Source organism: Balaenoptera ricei, chromosome 12, assembly GCF_028023285.1.
Source record: "Balaenoptera ricei isolate mBalRic1 chromosome 12, mBalRic1.hap2, whole genome shotgun sequence".
NCBI lineage: Eukaryota > Metazoa > Chordata > Mammalia > Artiodactyla > Balaenopteridae > Balaenoptera > Balaenoptera ricei.
In genome coordinates this window covers 45,751,799-45,772,666 of record NC_082650.1, presented here as the reverse complement: position 1 = coordinate 45,772,666, position 20,868 = coordinate 45,751,799, and positions in this window count along the sequence as shown.

Here is a 20,868-nt window from a genome sequence, read left to right as displayed (position 1 = left end):
TATCCACTGCACCACCAGGGAAGTCCCACTAATGAGGTCTTAAAACCTACAAAGAAACCTCCATTCAAGTCCTTTTATCTGCTGTGAGTTAGCAGAATTTAAGAATGTCTGTGGCATCAAGCAATGAGGTCTACAACAAACCAAAAGATTTTGGCAGGCACAGTTGTCAAGCAAAAACTACATAAGACAATGTTAGACAGACAAGGAAGACATTTTATTCAAGGCTATTGCAAAAGGGTAGAGAAGCCAGTCTGAGCTCCCGTTGAAACAAAAGGCAGAAGTGGTTTTAAGAGATGGCATGAGGGATCTGAGGCCATGTGTGTTTGTTCACTGACCTTACCCACAGGAAGAGCAAAGTTCCTCATATCTTCATGAGAAGAGGTCGTTTTACAACTTAGAGCAAGGCACCCATGAGATTAGGCTCCTACCCTCCCACAGAGACAGGGAAATAAAGGTGCTATCTTTCATAATGATTACATTTCAGAAAAGTGGGTCCCAGGTCCAGAAAGGTATTTCTGGGTTTTAAAACTGTCAAGAGACTGTTAAAAAGATTTATACCTCAAGGAGCAAAGAAACAATTTACAGTTGCAATTTTCTAAAGTAAATGCTATAAAAAAAGGACCTACCATCAAGAAGAAACTTGGCTAAAATTTAGTCAATCTAAGGGAAACATTAAAGCCCATCTTGGTCATATGGTAAGGAAACAGAAAAAAATAAAATTTATGATATAAAAGCAGGAATCCCATTTTAGTCTTATTTGTTAGGTTTTCTCTTCTGCATTTTTTCCCCTCAAATGTTGTTTTTCAGTATTCAGCCCTAGGATCACTTTTCTTTTTTTAATGTACAATTTCCTTGAGTGATATCATCAGCCCCCATGACTTTAATTATTGTTTATATGCTGAGACTATCCAAATGATAATATTTATACTTCCAAAGGAAATAATCTTTTGTTCCAAACATCAAAATTGACTGTACTTGTCTTTTGCTAGTCTTTGTTGAAAAAAACAAAACCAAGAAAAAAGAAATATAAAAACAAACAAAAATGAGAATTAAAATAACAAAGAAACCAAAGCATTGCATTAGATTAACTGCTGTAAGTACAATTATAGGAGAGTGTTCAGATGTCAGTGTTTCTAAAAAGAGAAGGTTTATTATAAAAAGTAATTGGAAGATAGTAAACTAGATAGAAATTTCCAGATTATCCTAACAAAACTGGATTGAAAGAGAATAAATAGGTAAAAGAAAGGAAATATTATCTACCTAAATTATGGTAAGTAGAATCTTTTAGCTAGATTGCCTAAATAAAAGAAATGCTTACCAAACTTATATAATACGGCATGCCAGCAGAATTAAAATTAGATTTTATCATATTCTTAAATATTTATAATTTTTTGGTATATTACCACATAAAAAATTAACCTTTGTGAATTCTAATTAATACTTATTTCTTAAATTTTATTTAAATTATAAGTCTTCCAAGAAATCTGGTATTCTTGACATCTTTTGAGGGCGAATAAATAGCAACTCTGCCACTTTAAAATTTTATGAAAAACTCTAATGTCATGTACAATAAAAACTATGATTAATCATCTACATCCAGACACAATAGAGTAAGAAGAAAAGAAGAAAATTCAGAGAAAAAAGAAATACTCAAATCATATTTTATGCTTACTAATTGTTAAAACAGTGAATTTGACAAGATTGCTTTAAGACACTCCTTATAGATTTGCATTATAGTAGCTAAAAATTTAAACAAAAATTTGATTTTTAAGTAATTACTTGAGACCATCAGCAATTTTCAGTAGTTGAAAAAAAAGGGATTTTTTTCCTAAGCTGGGAATCTTAAGAACAAAGTTTGTTCTAGAAAATATTCCACTAAAAAAATATTCTTCCAGGGGGCTTCCCTGGTGGTGCAGTGGTTGAGAATCTGCCTGCTAATGCAGGGGACACGGGTTCGAGCCCTGGTCTGGTAAGATCCCACATGCCACAGAACAACTAGGCCCCGTGAGCCACAACTACTGAGCCTGCGCGTCTGGAGCCTGTGCTCCGCAACAAGAGAGGCCGCGACAGTGAGAGGCCCGCGCACCGTGATGAAGAGTGGCCCCCACTCGCCGCAAATAGAGAAAGCCCTTGCACAGAAACGAAGACCCAACACAGCCAACAATAAATAAATAAATAAATAATTTAAAAAAATATATATATATTCTTCCAGAAATATATTCTGCTCTGTGCAAAAGAGGTTAGTGGTAAAACATTCTAGCTGAAGTGGGCATCTTGTCATTCTTGTAATTAGTGATCATAGGAACAGTGTACCAGCTAAAAGTTTTGAGAAATTACTGCTTCTGGAAAATAAATGTTATTTGCTAAACTTTTTAATAATTAATAAAATAATGATGAAGGAAAATTCTAAAATTAGCTGTTCCTTTAAATGAAATTTTAGTATTCATTTGGTAGAATTCGACTGTGGCTTCATTTGAGATTGTTGATTTTAGCATATAGCCATTCGTTACTCAACTGAAATATGTATTTTTTCCACCTCTCTCTGAGATTTGTAAAGTATTTAGCGTAATGCCCAGCACACAGTCAATAAATACTATCTACTTAGTATTAGAATTACTGGAGCAAATTAGAGCAACTATGTGATAAACTTTATCACTAATCTACCTAGAGAGATGTGTTTTAAAAAAATCTTACGACAATCAGTGTTGAAGAGGTAGTAGGAACAAAAGGTCCACCTTATACTTTGATGATACGTGTATAAAGTGACATAATTTAGACAACTTGTTGTATGAATTAAAAGTCTTAAAAATATTGCTACTCTTTGGCCTAGAAAACTCCACTTCTAGGAATTTATCCTCAGAGAAAGTTAGCAAAAGTAAATGCACTTGAAAGTTTACCTCACAAGCTAGATATCAAAATATAAGTTAAAAAAATCATGTTGCATGCATATGATCAAGTACCAGGTTCTCATTAAAAGTGAGAATTTAGAAAACTTTGTTTCCATATTTGTTGATGTGGAAATGTTTTAGTAATATATTGTTAAGTGAAAAGCAAATTATATTTCTACATGTATCACCGTGCTGTAATTTTATTTTTAAGCAAATATGAATATGTATATTCATAGCTATTATGAAAACATTATATAGAGAGAGGGTTAACAAGAGAAGAGTAGATCCTGATGTTCAGAAACTGGCCTCATACTAGCAGTAGTACGTTGGTGTTGTTAAGTGCTAGCCCGGCATTATCATGCAGGCCATGGTGTTGCCCTGTTGAACCCAGATAATCTCAGAGAACACTAACCTCAGATGAGGTCACTCTGACTGCAATGAAGGGAGATCAAACAAACAAGCAATACTGCTTCTTAGTCTTGTCTAAACACGGGCACAAACATGGTCACTGTGCAAACCACAATACTAAATGTCCTTCTCTCCTGACTAACATGACTGACTGTGGTGTCCTTATAGCTTTCATCTCACCAGGTTTTTCCTTCCTTCTAGAGAAGATTAACCAAGATCATAGAATTAATATGCTTCCTCACAGCCTCCAATTCAGAGGAAATCTCAACTTCCTTGACTGTTCCCCCAAATCACTTTGCCCAAATCCTACAATAAGCCCTTTCTAACACCCTTTTACTGGGACACCATATGGTTTTCTATGTAATGTGTTTTCCCTTGTTACAATGAGTAATGAACCCAAGTTTGTAAAACTACAGATATGACTCTTGTGCTCTTTGCAGGAAGGCATTGACAATTTATATTATATATGTTATATAATATTATATTACATAATGCTATATTATTTATTAACATTTGTTTAAAAGCAATTATTTATAAAATTAGTAATGTGCATTTTGATTTTTAAATAAATAAATAATATTTACATTTTTAATTTCAAAAAATCTAATAAATCTATGCTGGAAGTTTTGTAAAGAAGATGTTGAGAACAATAATTCAGCTCAATACTATGGACCCACAGGAGAAATTTCTTTTAAGCTTTGGTACTTTGAATAGCTGTGGTTTTAAGAACACTTGAATCATATTACTGATGGTATTTCTCTGTATTTTATAGTCTGTTTCTAATGAAGTATATAGTTGCCATATGTTTTGTCTACTGATATCTGTCTGCTGATATCACCACTAGCTTTATCTTATTTAGAATAATTCTTATTTTCCTGCACCCCTACTTCTTAAATCATGTAAATATCATTTTACTGTAAGGTTGTTTTATAAACAACCTTACATCAACTTTGTTGAAAAATTAATTATAAATAAAATTAAAGAAATATTTTTCTTTGGTTGAGAGCGTAAGAGTGGTATTACTCATCAAAGTGGGCACTTGGCCACACAAGCATTATCTCAAATCCATCCACAGGACTTTTTAAAAGGTGGAAGTCAATAGGGAAAATTTATAAAAATAAGTGAACAAGAATAACCTGATTATTTTATAAATAATCTGGACATATTTATGTACACATACAAATTTATACATTTATTTATTTAAGATAAATTTTGATGATGAATTGTATTTACTTGTAGAAGTTTGATTATTTTAAGCACTTCAGATGTTTGCCTTTTCTTTTAAACTAGTTGTTTTGTTTTACTGTTCAAGATGAACAGAATGTAGTTATCAATTGCTATGCTAAACAACTGTAATCTAAACAATTGTAAACTAAACAAATATTTTCAGATTTATAAATTATCATATCCTTGCTTCTATCTCCTTCAAGGAAATAATTAAGATTCAAACTGAAGTTGTAGTACCTCTTTAGGTAGAATCATATTAAGATATTACTCTAAGTCTGGAATTTGGTATTTTCCAAAAGCATATTCTACTTATTCAAGCATTTCTGGCATTTTCTGATCAAGATTTTAGTGGCTTTCTACTGGAAATTTAACTCAACATATTTTCTCTAGTGTGTCACCAATACTATATGCTAATAAGTAGAGATTTACCAGGAAATTTGTTGTTGTTGTTTAAAAAATACTGTCATGTAAATAAGTGTTCTGGGTTTCTGTTAACTTCACATAAATATAAAAATTCTTTAGCCTGAGATAAATTATTGACTTTAAATCATATAACCATAGCCAAATATATTATTGTTTAAATTGCAGTACCATTACCTTTAATTCACAATCGGACTTAATTGATTTTTTAAGTAAGTGTAACCAAATATTTTAAAAATAACAATTTTTACAAATGAAAGAGTAGTGACTTTCACTTCTGGGAAGATGGATTAGCTATACTGTTCCCTATTCCTCCAGCTAAGTACAACAAAAATCCCTGGACATTACAGATGAAACAAGCACAACAAAACTCTGAACAGTAGAAAAAATGAGGTAGACTAGCCATGAAACTCAGAATTCAAGTCATAGCATAGTAGTGAATCCCCTGACATTTTTTTTTTCCTTCTCATGACCTGGAGCTAAGGAAGCTGAAACCCAAAAACACCAAGGGGCACAAGCCAAAAAAAGCCCCAGTTAAAGTCTGTTTTCTCTTAGCCACAGTACCAGGAAGGAGCACAAAACAAGACAGGTCACTTAGTCGATCTCTGCTCTACCCCAGCCAAACACCACAGAAAAACTGTGTCCCACCACATCAGTGCAATTGAGCTGGAAGCCTAGACCTCCATGCTACCAGGCTATAAAAAGGCAAGCCTATCCTCTCACTGTGATGGTGTCAAAGACGTGAGCCACAACTTTCAATCCCAACAGATGATAAGGAGGCCTTGCCCAAAACACAAGGTCAGTGGAGACCCCATGGGGAACCAGGACTTTCACCTTCACCTGCAAGTAACAAGAGGCCCCCCTCCACTGGAAAGATGTCAGAGAAGGCCTAGAGGAGAGTCAGGATTTTTACAACCAGCAAGCTAAAATGAGGCTGACCTCTGCCCTCTTTTGCCCAGGAAGTCAGTGAAGGCCACCTGGAGAGGAATTATTAGGCATTCCTCCTGCTATCAGCCAAGGAAGTATCAGCAGAGTTCTAATGGAGAGCTGAAAATCACACCTCCATTCTACAGTGACAAGAAGCCCCCCAGCTCCCTCCATGTGTCAATAGATGTTGAATGGGGAACCTGGACTTCTAACCCTGCCTGGAAGTAATGAGGCAGTCCCTCTTCCTTCCTCTGCTGGAGCAGGTTGGAGGATGCCATCTCAAAAGGAAGGTGTAAATAACATCCAGAGACCCACAACGTAATACCTAAAATATCTAGGTTACAATAGAAAATCACAGACCATGTCAAAAGTCAGGAATCTCTCAAACTGAAGGGAAAAAAAAGACAATAGATGCCAATGCAGAGAAGACAGAAATGCTCAAACAATATAGAATGAAAGAATGAATAGATAGATAAATGGATGGATGGATAAATCAATGCCAAGATAGTTTAACCATCTGACAATTTAGATACCATCCAGACGGGCATGATTTCTGCTTCTCGCTAAAGAGAATGTGAAGATTTTCCCCTGCAGCATCCAGTTGCCCTAAAATTTTATGTTTGTGTCCTACTGAATCCCTTGCATCCAGGGGGAATGACTGTCAGGAAAGTAAACTGTGTTTCTCTTTTTATCAGAAGCTATTTTTAGAATGGAAAAGAAAATGCAGAGTTTTATAGACAGAATTAATAGGTAGCTTCTTTTGGTTCTCAAGTACAGAATTTTCCTCCATGTAAATTAACTGTGTTTTTAAACTTAACAGAATATATAACGAGCTCCAAAATATGTGATGATAAATGTAGGAAAACAACAGCATCATTTTAGGGTTTAATAGGAAATTTTCCAGATAGTAGTTTTAAAATGTAGACCTATATAGACTTCTCAAGTACCAATTTTTGGCTGCTGGCAGTGTCCAAATCCATACTACCCATTAGTTTATTACTGAGTTCTCACAAGGTGTCCCTGCCTGGGAAACTCCTCTTTACTTTATCCCAAGTCGGCCCTCTTTTAGACAGTGGTTCTCAAACCTTAGCGCACCTCGGAGAATCACTTGGGGATTTGTTAAAACACAGATCCTGGGCTGCACCTCCAGAGTGTCTGATTCAGTAAGTCTGGGTGGAGCCCAAGAATCTGCATTTCTAAATTCCCTCATGATGCAATGCTACTGGTCCAAGGACTGCACTTTTAATCTCTCTGATTTAGAGTAGTGTTTCCTAAGTATGCAACTGCATTTATTCTACTATTCCATACCATATCTAATGATATTTTCCCCAAAATCTATTAAAATAATTATTTATGAAAATTCTGTTTGACATAACTTTATTATTATGAGAGACTCTGTCTTTAAAAAGACAGAGTGCCACAACTCTGAAAACCAGGAAACAGAAAATCACCACACCCAAGTACTCACAGTTATAAATTGCCCACAGAAACAGCATTCCTGAACTGTCCAATATTTTTGGTATGGTTGCTATTGCTCTATATGTCATATTGTCCTTAGTAAAAAATATATATTACTTAATTCTATTAATTTTTAATTTTTGTTTGTTACAAAATAAGAAATTCTATGAATCAAATTTTGATCATTTTATCACAGTAATTCTGCTGGCTCACTTTCTTTTCTGTCCATATATTTCAAGTGACTATTAGAGCCCAGAAGTTCTGGTGGATACTTCACCAATACATTATAACTTACAACATGTTCATAATCATATAATTCTGGAAAAAACTACTCAAAAGCATTTTACCCTGTTCTACTCAGGGTAAAGACAGGCTGATTCAGTACACTTATCAGAATATATTTTCAAATTTTGATACTTGACTAGATTAGCTCTCATAAAAATTTTATTTCTATTTACTACTAATAAGAACACTTTCTTTAAAAAGTGTAATCCATAAGTATGTAATGCAATTGGGTAGTCTTCATTTGAACATAGGCATTTGTTTTGCTGTAAGGGTGTATTTTATTTTATTCTGGACAATAAGAATTCCTGTGAAACTCAGATACGGCAATGTTCCAAAAGCTTGTAAAGTGTCTTTCTAAAATATTGGCAGGAGACTATGGATTTTGGTGTGTTTATTTTGAGTCCTTGTTGCATTTTTCCATCATTCTTCTGTTTCCTTTCTTCTCTTTGGAGGATACAGACTTTGCAAACAATTTGGGGCTTGCCTGGAGTGCTGCGAAGCAATTGGTGGTGACAGGGAATTACACCCTGTTTTAAAAGGAATTCTTTATGACGAGGTAATTTACACTTGAAGTGGGAGGAAGAGAGTTGGACCTATAATTAGTAGGAGGAACATTTATCTCCCAGCAGCACAGAACTCCCCACAGCAGAACCTTGAAGCCAGGCAAGGGCAGATGTAAACATTCTTCCACAAGTTGGCAAAGGCTGAAACTGGGATTGTTTGAGGCCAGGTGAGTGTTGCCAGAACAGTTCGCTCAGAATAAGCTAGAAAAAGCAAATCTCCGCACAGCCGACCTCTCTTCTTCTTTTAAGTAGTTTGCTTCAAAATCTTTATGTCCTATTTGACTCTCTCTGTATAAAGTCCCAACACTTTGTATGATTTGAAGTCATTTTAAGAGTATAACAATTTTCTGAGATAAGCACAGTATATTTTTTAAGTTAGCAGAGCAAGATCATCTGTCTAGACGTGTTTAACCTATGATTCCTCATTGTTATCTCAAATTATGTATAAAGAAAATTTTCTCCTATGCAAATTGCTTCTCACTATTATTATATGTTGATGATATTTTTATAGCATAAACCTAGAGTGACTGGCTCTGGAAAACAATTGTAGAGCCTGGAAGGGGGAAGAAAAAAGAAAGAAGCAAGGAACCAAGAAGGAAGGAGGAAGAAAAAAAGAGATGCTGGTTCTTCAGTGAATCACTCAGATCCCAGGCAATGCAAATAGAGAAGGCTGTATCCAGAGAAGTGTCGATGCAAAAATTGCCCTGGGCAAAGCTAAACAGGCAAGGTTTTATTCAAAGCTATTGCAATAGGGGAGAGAGATCAGAACTAAATCAGAATTTAACTCCACTGGAACAAAGGCTAAGAGTGCTTTTAAAGGTTGGGATGAACTAGTGGAAAAGTACTGGACAAAACTAGCGAGAGGTTGATCAATGGGATGTGATGAGCACATTGAGTTATTTCCTGAATTTGCAAATATTTTTCTCTGTGGTTAGGCCATCTGTATTTGCTAATTGGTGCCCACTGAAGTTAGATTCCTACCCTCCCAGGAGACAGGGATGCTATATGATTACATTTCAAAGAGATGGCTCCCAGGTCCTTGAGAAAGGCATTTCCGGTTATAAACCTGGCAAGAGGCTTTTAAAAAGATTTATGTATATCCCAAATGGGCAGAGAAAGAATTCGCAATTACAAGCTTTCTATAGAAAATGTTCTAAGAAAAGGGAAGTTAGGGGCCTAGAGTCAGGAAGAAATCTGTCTAAAGTTTCATCAAGCTGAGGGAAAGTTTAACACCATCAGGAGGGTAGTCTCTATCATTTGATAAACTCAGGGCATGGCTTTGTTCTGCTCTACAAAATGAACTGAGAGCTAGGACGATTTTTACCCCAAAACAGTTACCTAAGTGGAAGCTTTAGTGCATATGTACTTTAAAGCAGGAAGATAATGATAGGCAATTACAATGAAAGATGCCTTCATTCTAGAAGTCTGACTTCTGTGGGCTCTCCCTGTTTGCCCATAATGTACACTTAACCTTTTTTTATATTAAAATCTATGGGTCCTTATTGTAAGGTACTATGCATATTGTTACTATGTAGGGCTTCAACCCAAATGCCTTTTCTAGTCTCAACTCCTCTGAACCAAGCTAGATTTTCAGGACTACTTTATTTTAAGGCCTGCACTAGCAATGGAACTGAGTGAGCCTCCTCTCTAGTAGGCCCTACCCTGGTCTACTTGAATTCTTACCACTCAGATGACATAGGGATAAAGAGCTGCCTCATGCAATCTTAGTTATAATGTCTCTACCACTCCCACTTGAGAATCTACCAGGCCTCTAAGGTTCCCTTACAAAGTTCAGCATTCCACCTTCCCCTTATCCCAAGATCATTGTCCCCAAGTTAAACCCTCTCCTTTTGAGAATTCAGGTTGGGGAAGCAAGGCATTCAATTCTCCCTAGATTTAAGGGTTACACATTAACAGCCAGTAGGTCAAATCCAGCATCACCTGCCTTATGTTTGGCATGATCAGTGTCTTATTTTTCATTTGATTTTCAGTTGCACTGAATACCTTAAGTGTTCATAACCCTTCCAGGGGGCTATGTAGCAGGTGCCATCACTCGCTCTGTACCACTTGGTCAGATTCACACATTTAAGTCATCTCCCTGGGTCCTTTAAGCATTTAAATTAAGGTTTCCCACACTAGCAGTTAGAGTTGCCAACTATACATAATTCTTTGATTAAGAATATATTTATGTTCTTTACAGCACTATTTACAATAGCCAGGACATGGAAGCAACCTAAATGTCCATTAACAGAGGAATGGATAAAGATGTGGTACATATATAAAATGGAATATTACTCAGCCATCAAAAAGAACAAAATAATGCCATTTGCAGCAACATGGATGGACTTACAGATTGTCATACTGAGTGAAGTAAGTCAGACAGAGAAAGACAAATATCATATGATATCACTTATATGTGGAATCTAAAAAAAGGGTACAAATGAACGTATTTACAAAACAGAAGTAGAGTCACAGATGTAGAAAACGAACTTATGGTTACCAGGGGATAAGGTGGGGGAGCAAGAAATTGGGATATTGGAATTGACATACGCACACTACTATATATAAAATAGATAATTAATAAGGACCTACTATACAGCACAGGGAACTCTAGTCAATATTCTGTAATGGCCTATATGGGAAAAGAATCTTAAAAAGTATGGATATATGTATATGTATAACTGGTTCACTTTGCTGTACAACTGAAACTAACATAACATTGTAAATCAACTATACTCCAATGATAATTTTTAAAAATTAAAAAAATAATAAATAAAAAATAAAAACAAAGAACATATTCAATATAATAGCCTTTGCAAAAATACCTAAAGCTGTGCCTGGCACAATTCTTGGTCTGCAGTGAATACCAATAATACAATTTGTTACCTTCCTCTTTTCTAGTAAGGATGAAATAAAGGTTGGAAAGTGCTGTGAATGGAGGATGGTGAGTGACATATATATTGTAAGGCAAAACGCCAGCAGCTCTGCTTACTCTCCTTTGAGGATTTTGTTCCCCCAATGCACATGTGGAAAAATATTTTCCTTAGCATAGCAAATGCAGATTCCTCAGTATATACAAATATGTTTCTGACCACGGTAATCCACAACATACTTAAGCAAGTATCACAGCAAGAACAGAAAACTTTGTGAAAGATTTCCAACTAGAGAAGGGCAATAAACTTAGTTACCATCAGAGTTTACAACTTTGCAGAAGAGAAACCACCTGAGTTATGTGTCTTTGTCCTTAAATTGACATTAGAATAAGCGTATTATTAATATAGTGGGATATCATCACCCACTCACACACATTATCATATACACACAAGGAGGTGCACACACATATCCATTATAATTTTCCTCCTTCAATTTAGTTTGAAATAGGATATGGCAATTCTATTTTTCTAAAAGGGCCACAGCAATATTTCTGGACCCACATGCTCCTCTAGGAACTTGCCACTCCCTATGGTGAGTTGGAATCTATTTCCCCTTCTCTTGATTCTGTGCAGACCTTGTGACTTTGTGATAAAGAGAATGGGGCAAAAAAGATACTGTGTAGCTCTGAGTCCAAGTCTTAAAGATTCATGGCAACTGCCTGGAGTTCTCTCTCTTTCTGTCTGTGCCTGTCTCTCTCTGTCTCTGTCTCTCTGTCGCATGCACACACACCTTTGGATAATTTCTCCCCCTGCCTTTGGGGTCTTTCAGTTAAGACCCCAGGACTCTGGAACAGGAAAAGAAGCTATCCTTGTACCCAGTCCAAATTCTTGACATGCAAAATCCATGATCATAATAAATGGTTGTTTTACACCACTTAGTTTGGGGGTAATTTATTTTACAATTAAGTAATCATAGCAGAGGCAATGGGAGTTGTGGCTTATATATATTTCAACTATTTCTGTGCTTAGAAGCCTACTTAAAAAGGGTTGTGGCCTTTTTTCGCACTGGAAAATGCAATGCATACTCTGAAAAGAAAGGCAATGGTCTAAATGGCCACAGCGGGTGACTCTGTGGTTGAACTCATGGCAACCTGAGGACTAAGAGACTATAGGAATCACTAACCTAACACTGACCCAGTTCACAAGTTCTGATCAATCCTGCCTTGACATGATTTTATCCAGGCGCCAAGTAATATCAGACCTGAGAAATGTGCTCTGGTTGATTTTCAAGAATTGCTTGCTGCTGGAATTTCTACAAAGTTTAAACAAAACTTCTTTCTATGGTAGAAGTGTTTATTTGAGGCTGGGAAAATTTTCAGCCAAATATCATGCCCCTAAACATAGCCTCTCAATACCTTGCAGAGTTGATAAATGAGTCACAAGAACACGGGTTAACTTTTCTAAGGAAATATTTATCCTTGCTACATGTTTGACCTCTGGTTGCCTAACTCTTTAGTCTTTCACTCAGGACGCCTAACCCCCTTGGACAGCCCAATCTTACTTATTATTTAAAGTCTAACTGAAAGGTCAGTAAGTGGGCACCAATAACAGGTATCATTCTAGGTGTGTTAGCATCTATATCCTGGGCTCGTAAGGTCTGAGAACATCTTCCATTCCTCAGTTCTTCGTTGATTGGAAAGAGAGAATGAATATATGGTAAGGCCATTGTCCTTTATTCTAATAAGGAATCTCCACTGCATATTCATTGCTGGTCTAATGAGTTCACTTTATAAAATCCTATTCCTGGACCTCACTCTTAAATTGATGACCCCCAAATCTTATTTAACTGTTATTTTTCTCCCAAACAAAGAACTTTGCTCTGAATCCTTTTAATCATTTTATCCTGGTGAAAAATTTACCCTTGATAAAGTATTCTTCATTACCTTGGTAGCATAAAAAGTATATTATTCCTTTCTTCTATTGATTAGAGTCCAAAGTAACTAACTACAGTGTTTCAGGGTTGGAAAACTAGAAAAAATAATGATGCCATTATAATAAATAGGAAATTCTGAAGAGAGCTGACTTGAAAAAAAAAAAAAAAGCTTGTGACTTAGCTTTACACACTTCATGTTTGAAACCTATATAGAAATATAGAGTCATCCGGAAGAACCTGAAACTAAGGAAAAACTATACAGCCATAGTTGTGAGACTTGCCTCTACAGAAATAATAGATGAAATCATTAAAATGAGTCAGCTCTCTGAGTGTAGAGCAATAAGAATATCACTTACTTATGTATTAACTCATGATATATTTCCAAATGTATTCAGTTCATTTAAACATGTTATTATTATTTAATTCTATGTTTAGTTTTATCTGTTTATACATATCAACCTACCAGCACTATTCAAATCATTCTGGAGTTTCACATGTGGTAGAAATGAATCATTGATTACAAAATATTTGTTACACAACAAAATCCACTGAGAAGCTAAGAAAACTTTAATAAGCACTTTCAAATTCTCTCATTATTTTGAACTTCTGCTAGAACGACCAAAAGAAAAAAGATGCCCTGTATGCTGGGCACATATTCTGTGCAAAGGACTGTCTTAGGCACTGGATGTACAGTGAAGAGAGCCGCACCCTCCTGAAACTCATTTTTTATTGGGGATGGAGGAGGATGAAGACATATACAATAAACAAACAACTACTCAAATATATAGCATGTCAGATGTTGCTATGTGGAGAAAAGTAAATTTGGAAAGACAGATAAGGGAATGCTGGACAGAAGGTAGGAGTTACAATTTAAATAAGGAAAAGATTGCAAGCCTCACTGAGAAATGGCAACTGCACAGACCTGAAGAATAGGCGACATCCCTGGGAGAAGAGTATCAGGCAGGGGGACAAAGAGAGCGAGGCCCTGGCATGGAAGATGCCCTGCATGTTAGAGGAACAAGGAGGGCAGAGTAGATAGAGGGAAGTAAGCCAGCAGTAGGCAGCAAGGGAAGGCAGAAGGGAAATAGGAAGGGACAATCACATAGACCTTTAAGGCCATTGTAAGGACCTTGCCTTTTCCTTTTTGTGAGATGGGAAGCATTTAGGAGAATATGAGCAGAGGAGGGACATGCACTGTCTTACGTTCTAAAAGGATCCTTCTGGCTGCTGTGTTGAGACTAAATTTATAAGTGGAGACAAAGAGGTTAGTGTAATAATCCAGGCATTATTAAAAGTAATTAGGGCAAGGTTATCTGTCAAGAGATGGCAAAAGGAAAACTAGAGGGATTTAATGATAGGTATTTGGAGGAGGATTATTATGAAAACTCAATAAATAAAAAGGAACAGTAAAATATTTTAGAATACATTTATAATAAAACTAGAACTAGTGGTCATAGTCAATATAAATTGTTGTTGTCTCATGAGGTTTGAGTAGAATATTATCTATGCCTCAACTAGAAAATAAATGCCTTGAGATTATAATAAATGCTCCGTAAATATTTATTCATTTGAATTTGAAGTTGCAGCATATTAACATATGGATCCACCAGCCCTGTTGACCACTTGTTCATTCTCTACTGCCCTACAATTATTCATCCATTATTTAAAATTTTAAAATAATCTACATTAGAACTTCTCATGAAAATGCTATTTAATGTAAACCCTCACTAATAATTAGAATTTGTAGAGCTATAAATACTGAATCAATGATTAACAGGATGTTGTGAGTATGAAATATACACTATGGATGGAGATTTCTTTTCTACTCTATCATGAAACAATTTTGAGTAAAACTGTTAGAAAAAATGTATTTAGAGTTGACCCTTTAATAAGAATCAGTAATATTTACCAAAGGTTTTAACTATCACTTAGAAAATATGTTGTAAAAGTCTATCTTGAAAAGTTTTAATTGTAGAGAGAGAGGGAGAGAGAGAGAGAAAAGAGAGATTTTCCAGACTGAGCATGTTCTTATGTCCCTGGGCCAAATGAATTTTGAATTACCCACTGCTTTGGATAATTTGTATCATCCAAAATTTCCATTGATATCAGTAATGATATGATTTTAGATGTAAACTAATCTGAAATTGGAGCTACACATTGGGGTGCATGAAACTCAGGGATTAACAGCCTATCTGTGTCTGTCTACCTGTGTACTCTACAAGTATAGGAAAAGAAGGGAGCACAGTGGAAACGAACAAAAAGCTCTAGACACTAGGGAAGACCCTCCAGTCAAAAATACGTCCCTCACGCAGCCTGCCAAGAGAAATCCACTATGAAGTAGAAGTATCTCTTTCTAAATGCAAATAACCCCTGAGAAGATTAAGCACTGGCTTTGGGTCACATATATCTGTACTTGAATTCTGGTTCTGCCATTTATTACTCATGTGACTTTGGAAAGCAGCTATTATTTATCAATTGATTTTTACAGAGACTTGCTCCCTTCAATATAGTGGAAAATACCAGCTGTTGTTGAGTAACTACAAATGGCTTCTTCCCCACTAAGCTATGCATTCTTTTCCAAATACTGACACCCATTCCTCCTCCTCTCTAGGCAGCCCCCTGCCCCACCTCACTCCCCACCCTCACACACTCATACACATTCACACACAAGCAACAGTCTTTCCTGGGAGAGTTATAGCACTTTGTTTCCAGATAGAAATCTTTCACTCATTATTTACTCATTTAGTCAACTAAAATTTACTGAGCATCTGCCACATGCCAGTCATGCAGTCAGTATCCCTCAGGATACACCAGTACGCAGAACAGAAAGTGGCTCCTATATTCATGGAGCTTATCTTTCAGTAGGTGATGCAGATGATAAATAATATACATAATAAATAATTAAAGTCTATAGAATTTTAGAAGATGATAAGCACCTTGAAAAAATAGAGTAAGTGGGATAGAGTACTGGGGAGTGTTAACTGTAAATTAATTGGTTACAAAAGGTCTCCTTGAGAGAGTGGCATGTGAATACAGACTCGAAAAAGGCAAAAAAGCTTAAGGAATAGCCAAGAGGCCACTGTACGTAAAGAGGGAGAGAGATGGAGCTAGGAATAGGGTTGAGTTAGACCTGGCCGTGCTAGATGCACGAGTGTGTGACCAGTGCAGTCACACAGGCCCCTGTACCCAGAAAGGCCCTGAGCTTCAGGTCGAAAGCTCCGTGGCCACTTTCTTAAAATTATTAATAATTTTGTTGTTGAACCTGTGTTTTATAAGTGCATACTGATGAGACAGTGGAGCATTAGTAAGAGTCTGGAGCCTCAGTACATGCATGGTCCTGTCTTCCGGGGCCTCCTTGACTTCTCTGCCTATTCCCCTCCACCCTGGGAACCAGGTGAGGCCTGGATGGGGAGTGGGGAGGGTTGAGGTTGGACAAGCACATTCTGAGGTGTCTCCAGGTGGAGCACAGCAGTGGCCATCTGGTTCCCGTGCATTCCATGGGTGACTTGGTAGGGAAAGCCTCTCACCCATCCCACATCCGGGTACCTATGGTATCTTGGTACAGAGTTTGCAGTACTCTTGCCTGCTGCCCAACTCTTGGCTGTAGCTGTGGATTGCGGCAGTGGGCCTGTGGGAAGGGGAGATGCCTGGGTGGGGTCTCCTGCTCCCAGCTGGCGCACAGGTTCTGGGTCCTGCAGCTGATGGAAAGAAGGGAAAGGGAACCCAGGAGCCAGTGAGTATCATGCACACTCAGTAGTGGGGCAGGGCTCCTGGGCACCAGTGAGGGCCTTCCCTTGCCCAAGGGAGTGTCACATTAAATAACAATTTAAGAACACCATGACAGGTTGAGAGGGACCATGGAAGAAAGAAAAAAAAAAACTATATTTCAGTACTTTGACGGAACTTAGAAATGTAGGTAAGGGGGCTCTGCATTTTCATTTTGCACTGAGCTTCACAAATTATGTAGCCAGTCCTGCAGAGACATAAGGGAGGGCCAGATTATTTAGGACCTTACAGCCTCTTCGTTTTAAGGACATTCCCTGAAAGTTTTTGAGAAGAGGTAGGGACACAGCATAATCTTCTTTATATTTTTAAAGGATTCTGCTGTTGTTTTGAGATAGCCTAGAAATGGGTTAGGAGGTCATTTCTAATCCAGGTGAGAGATGATGGAAACTCAGCGTAGGTAATAGTGGGGCTGGTGTCAGAATCAGGATAGAATTTGAAGGTGGGGCTGAGGTAATTTACTGATGGATTGGCTAGGTCCGTGGGTTACACAGGTATATGCAATTTCCAAAACTCAATGAGCTGTACACTTATGATCTGTGTATTTTACCATATGGAAACTATGTCTCAGTAAAAATAAAAGTAATAATAAAGACACTGCAGGACAATTTTTATGATAAGCCCCCATGTGTGAAGAATATAAGGGGGGCTTTCTTGTTTAGATAAATACTCTACTTTGTATGAAATAATAATTTCCAGAAGAATATACAAGATACAAATAGCAATGCTAACCTGTTCAGGGGTTGGTTGGATCATGAAATGAGCAGAAAAAGAGAATTATTATCTGAAGGCATTTTTATAATTTCTAAATTTTTTAACCATGTAAAACATTACCTAATAAACTGATAAATATATTTTAAATTAGTTTATTCATTTGGTACATGTTTTGAAAGCTTCCATCATCCAGTGTAAAGAGAATACAATATTTCCAAGCACTTTTAACAACAAAAAATCAATCCCTGGTCTGGGCTAGCACCAGGTATTAGCAATCAGGTTCTGTGGTGTTCTGACTCCATGAAATTCGTAGTACCTACTCAGGACAAAAACAAAGAAAATATGCTTCTTCTTCACATGTCCCTTTTGAGAAAGGAGGCAAAGAGGCTTTAATCAAGTATAATAAGGCACAGGGGAATCAGAAATTTGCATTCTGTCTTTGGCAAAAATCCAAAGAGGACAAATAAAGGAGTAATTTCTGAAGACTAATAGAACATGGAGAGAAAGAAGTATAATACGGAGCAATCACCACCCAAGGGAGAGAAATATCTGACCTAAGTTAACAAAATTAGGCAGCATGTGCCAAAGCAGAGAATAACGGCACCATCCATTCTGCTTGGACCAAACATCTGGTCTCTCACCTGGGCCAACTGCAGTCATCCTCCCGTTGCTCTTCCCACACTCATGCTTGCTTGCTCTGACAGTTCACCACCACACAGAGGAATGTTTTAAAAATATAAGGCAAAACATTTTACTTTATTGCTTAAATCCACTCCGAAATGTTAAATGGTCAACAGTGATCTAGTCCATGTCTATCTCTATATCGCCCATCTGTGGACACATTCTTTTGCATCACCTCAGCACATGGCCCTAGTCATCTTTTTCTTGCCCCAGGATCATTGCACATGCTGTTACCTCTGTATCTAATGCTCTTCCTCCTACAATGTTTTTTCCTGGCTAACTCCCAATCACACTTCAGTTCTCAACCAATGTCATTTCCTCAGAAAGGTCTTCCATGACTTTCTTTTTCTTTTTTTAATTGAGGTATAGTTAATGTACAATATTATATAAGTTGCAGGTGTATGACATAGTGATTCACAAATATTAAAGGTTAAATTCCATTTATAGTTATTATAAAACATTGGCCATATTCCGTGTTGTAAAATACATCCGTGTATCTTACTTATTTTATACATAGTAGTTTGTACCTCTTAATTCCTTACTTCTATCTTGTCCTTCCTCCATTCCCTCCCCCCAGTGGGAACCACTGGTTTGTTCTCTATATCTGTGAGTCTGTTTCTTTTTCATTATGTTCACTAGGTTGTTTTATTTTTTAGATTCCACATATAAGTGATGTCATACAGTATTTGTTTTTCTCTGACTGACTTATTTCACTGAGCATAAAATCTTCCATGACTTTCTGATCTAAGCTGGTAGCCTCTGTTATAGTCTTTCTATTATTTTTACTTAATGATACTTATCGAAATTTATAATTTTATAATTACACATTTAGCTTCTGTTCCCTGAGGACACTGTTGACAGTACTGGTACAGGAAACTTGTCTGTTTCATTCACAGCTATTTATCCAACACCTGGCTCAGTGCTTGACTTAGAAAAGAAGCCCAGTTAATAGTTGTTGAATGAATTATAACTCAGTATTAACCTTCCTTCCTTCCCTTGAAAAGTTTCCCTCATTTAGATCAATATTGTCCAATATGAGCCATGTAGGTAACATAAAATGTTCTAGTAGCCACAGTTCACAAGTACAAAATAACTGGTGAAATTAGTTTAATAATATGTTTTATTTAACCCAATATATCAGGGGTCCACAAGCCCTAGGCTTTGGACTGGCACCGGTCTGCACAGCAGGAGGTGAGCGGCAGGCAAGCAAGTGAAGCTTCATCTGCCTCTCCCCATCACTCGCATTACCGCCTGAACTATCCCCTCCACCCCCTCACCCCCAACTCCATCCATGGAAAAAATGTCTTCCACGAATCTGGTCCCTGGCGCCAAAAGGTTTGGGAACCGCTGCAACATATCAGTGTACTGCCATTTTAACATGAAATCAATGACAAATACTAATGAGATAATTTGCATCTTTATTTTTACAGTAAGTCTTTGAAATTCTACGTGTGTTTTACACGTAAGAACATCTCAGTTTGAACTAGCCCAAAAGCCTTTGCAGCTAGCGGCTACCACATTGGACAGAGCAGGACCTAGAACCTTTGGGATGAAGAGTTTTGTTTCCCATATGCCCACAGTCCTTCACTTGACAGCTCCTTTTCTAACCACATGCTCCTCCCTGCTGTTTCTGAGCCACCTCTCATTTCATGCCGGTCACTGAGCAGAATGTTGGAATATTGGTCCTCCATAAGAGGCAGTCAATTTCCCTTGGGCCTCAGGAAAGGGGAGTATGTGGGATGAGATGCTTTTCTTTTTCTTCCGAATCTTTCCCACACACCTCTATATAAGTTTATGTGTATGGGTTATCTTTAATGGAGAGGGAGAGAATTCAAATCAGGCTATGATTAGTTAAGTCAAAGTATGAGTGGACTAAAGAAAATTACCCATACAAAAGGGCAAATTTAATATTGCCTAATCATGACTGCCTACCATCCCATCTCAACCCTGGCAATTTAAGAGAAAAACAGACAAAAAGAGCAAATCCTTCAAAAAGATCCTCCTTGCATGCTTAAGTCAGACCCTGGCTCCACTTTCCTGACCTCGGTCTCACTATTATCTCTGAGAGTACTTCCTTCTTAGAGTCCACAGGGTGTCCACTTCCCTTTAGGAAAATTATACCCCCATGCCCAAGTTTAAAACAGTAGTTCTTGATAGAGAAAATACCCACTAAGGGTATTTGGAAGTTTGTGGGAGGTTTTTTGGTTGTCACCCATTTAGTGGGCAGAAGCTGAAGATGCTGAATTTCCTGCAACACACTGTTTGAAAATAATTGAAAGAATTGCCCCAATCTAGCAGATTTTCTGATGACTAACTGGAACTGGATATTTATGTAGACATGTAGGTAAAGAATGTATAGTTAGAGAGAAGTGACATTTTTAATTAAAAAGAGGAATACTATATTTAAAATGGTGACTGATTATACTTGATTGTAGAAAACCAAAGAAAACAGTTTCTAAGTAATGTTTTGGCTTATAATCAAATTTTAAATGCGGTTTATATCAATGTTTGGTAAACCGCCCTTTTAAAAAATTTTTTGATTAAGTTTAGATTTCTGTCTCAGAAAAGATTAAAAAAAACCCCCAAGAATAAGAACTGTTCAATCAAATAGGCAGCTGGGGTGGGGTAGAGGGTAGGGAAGACCCAAACTGGTTAATTTTTGCATCGCACACACAAATATAAACACATCTTACTACTCTCTAGTTTTT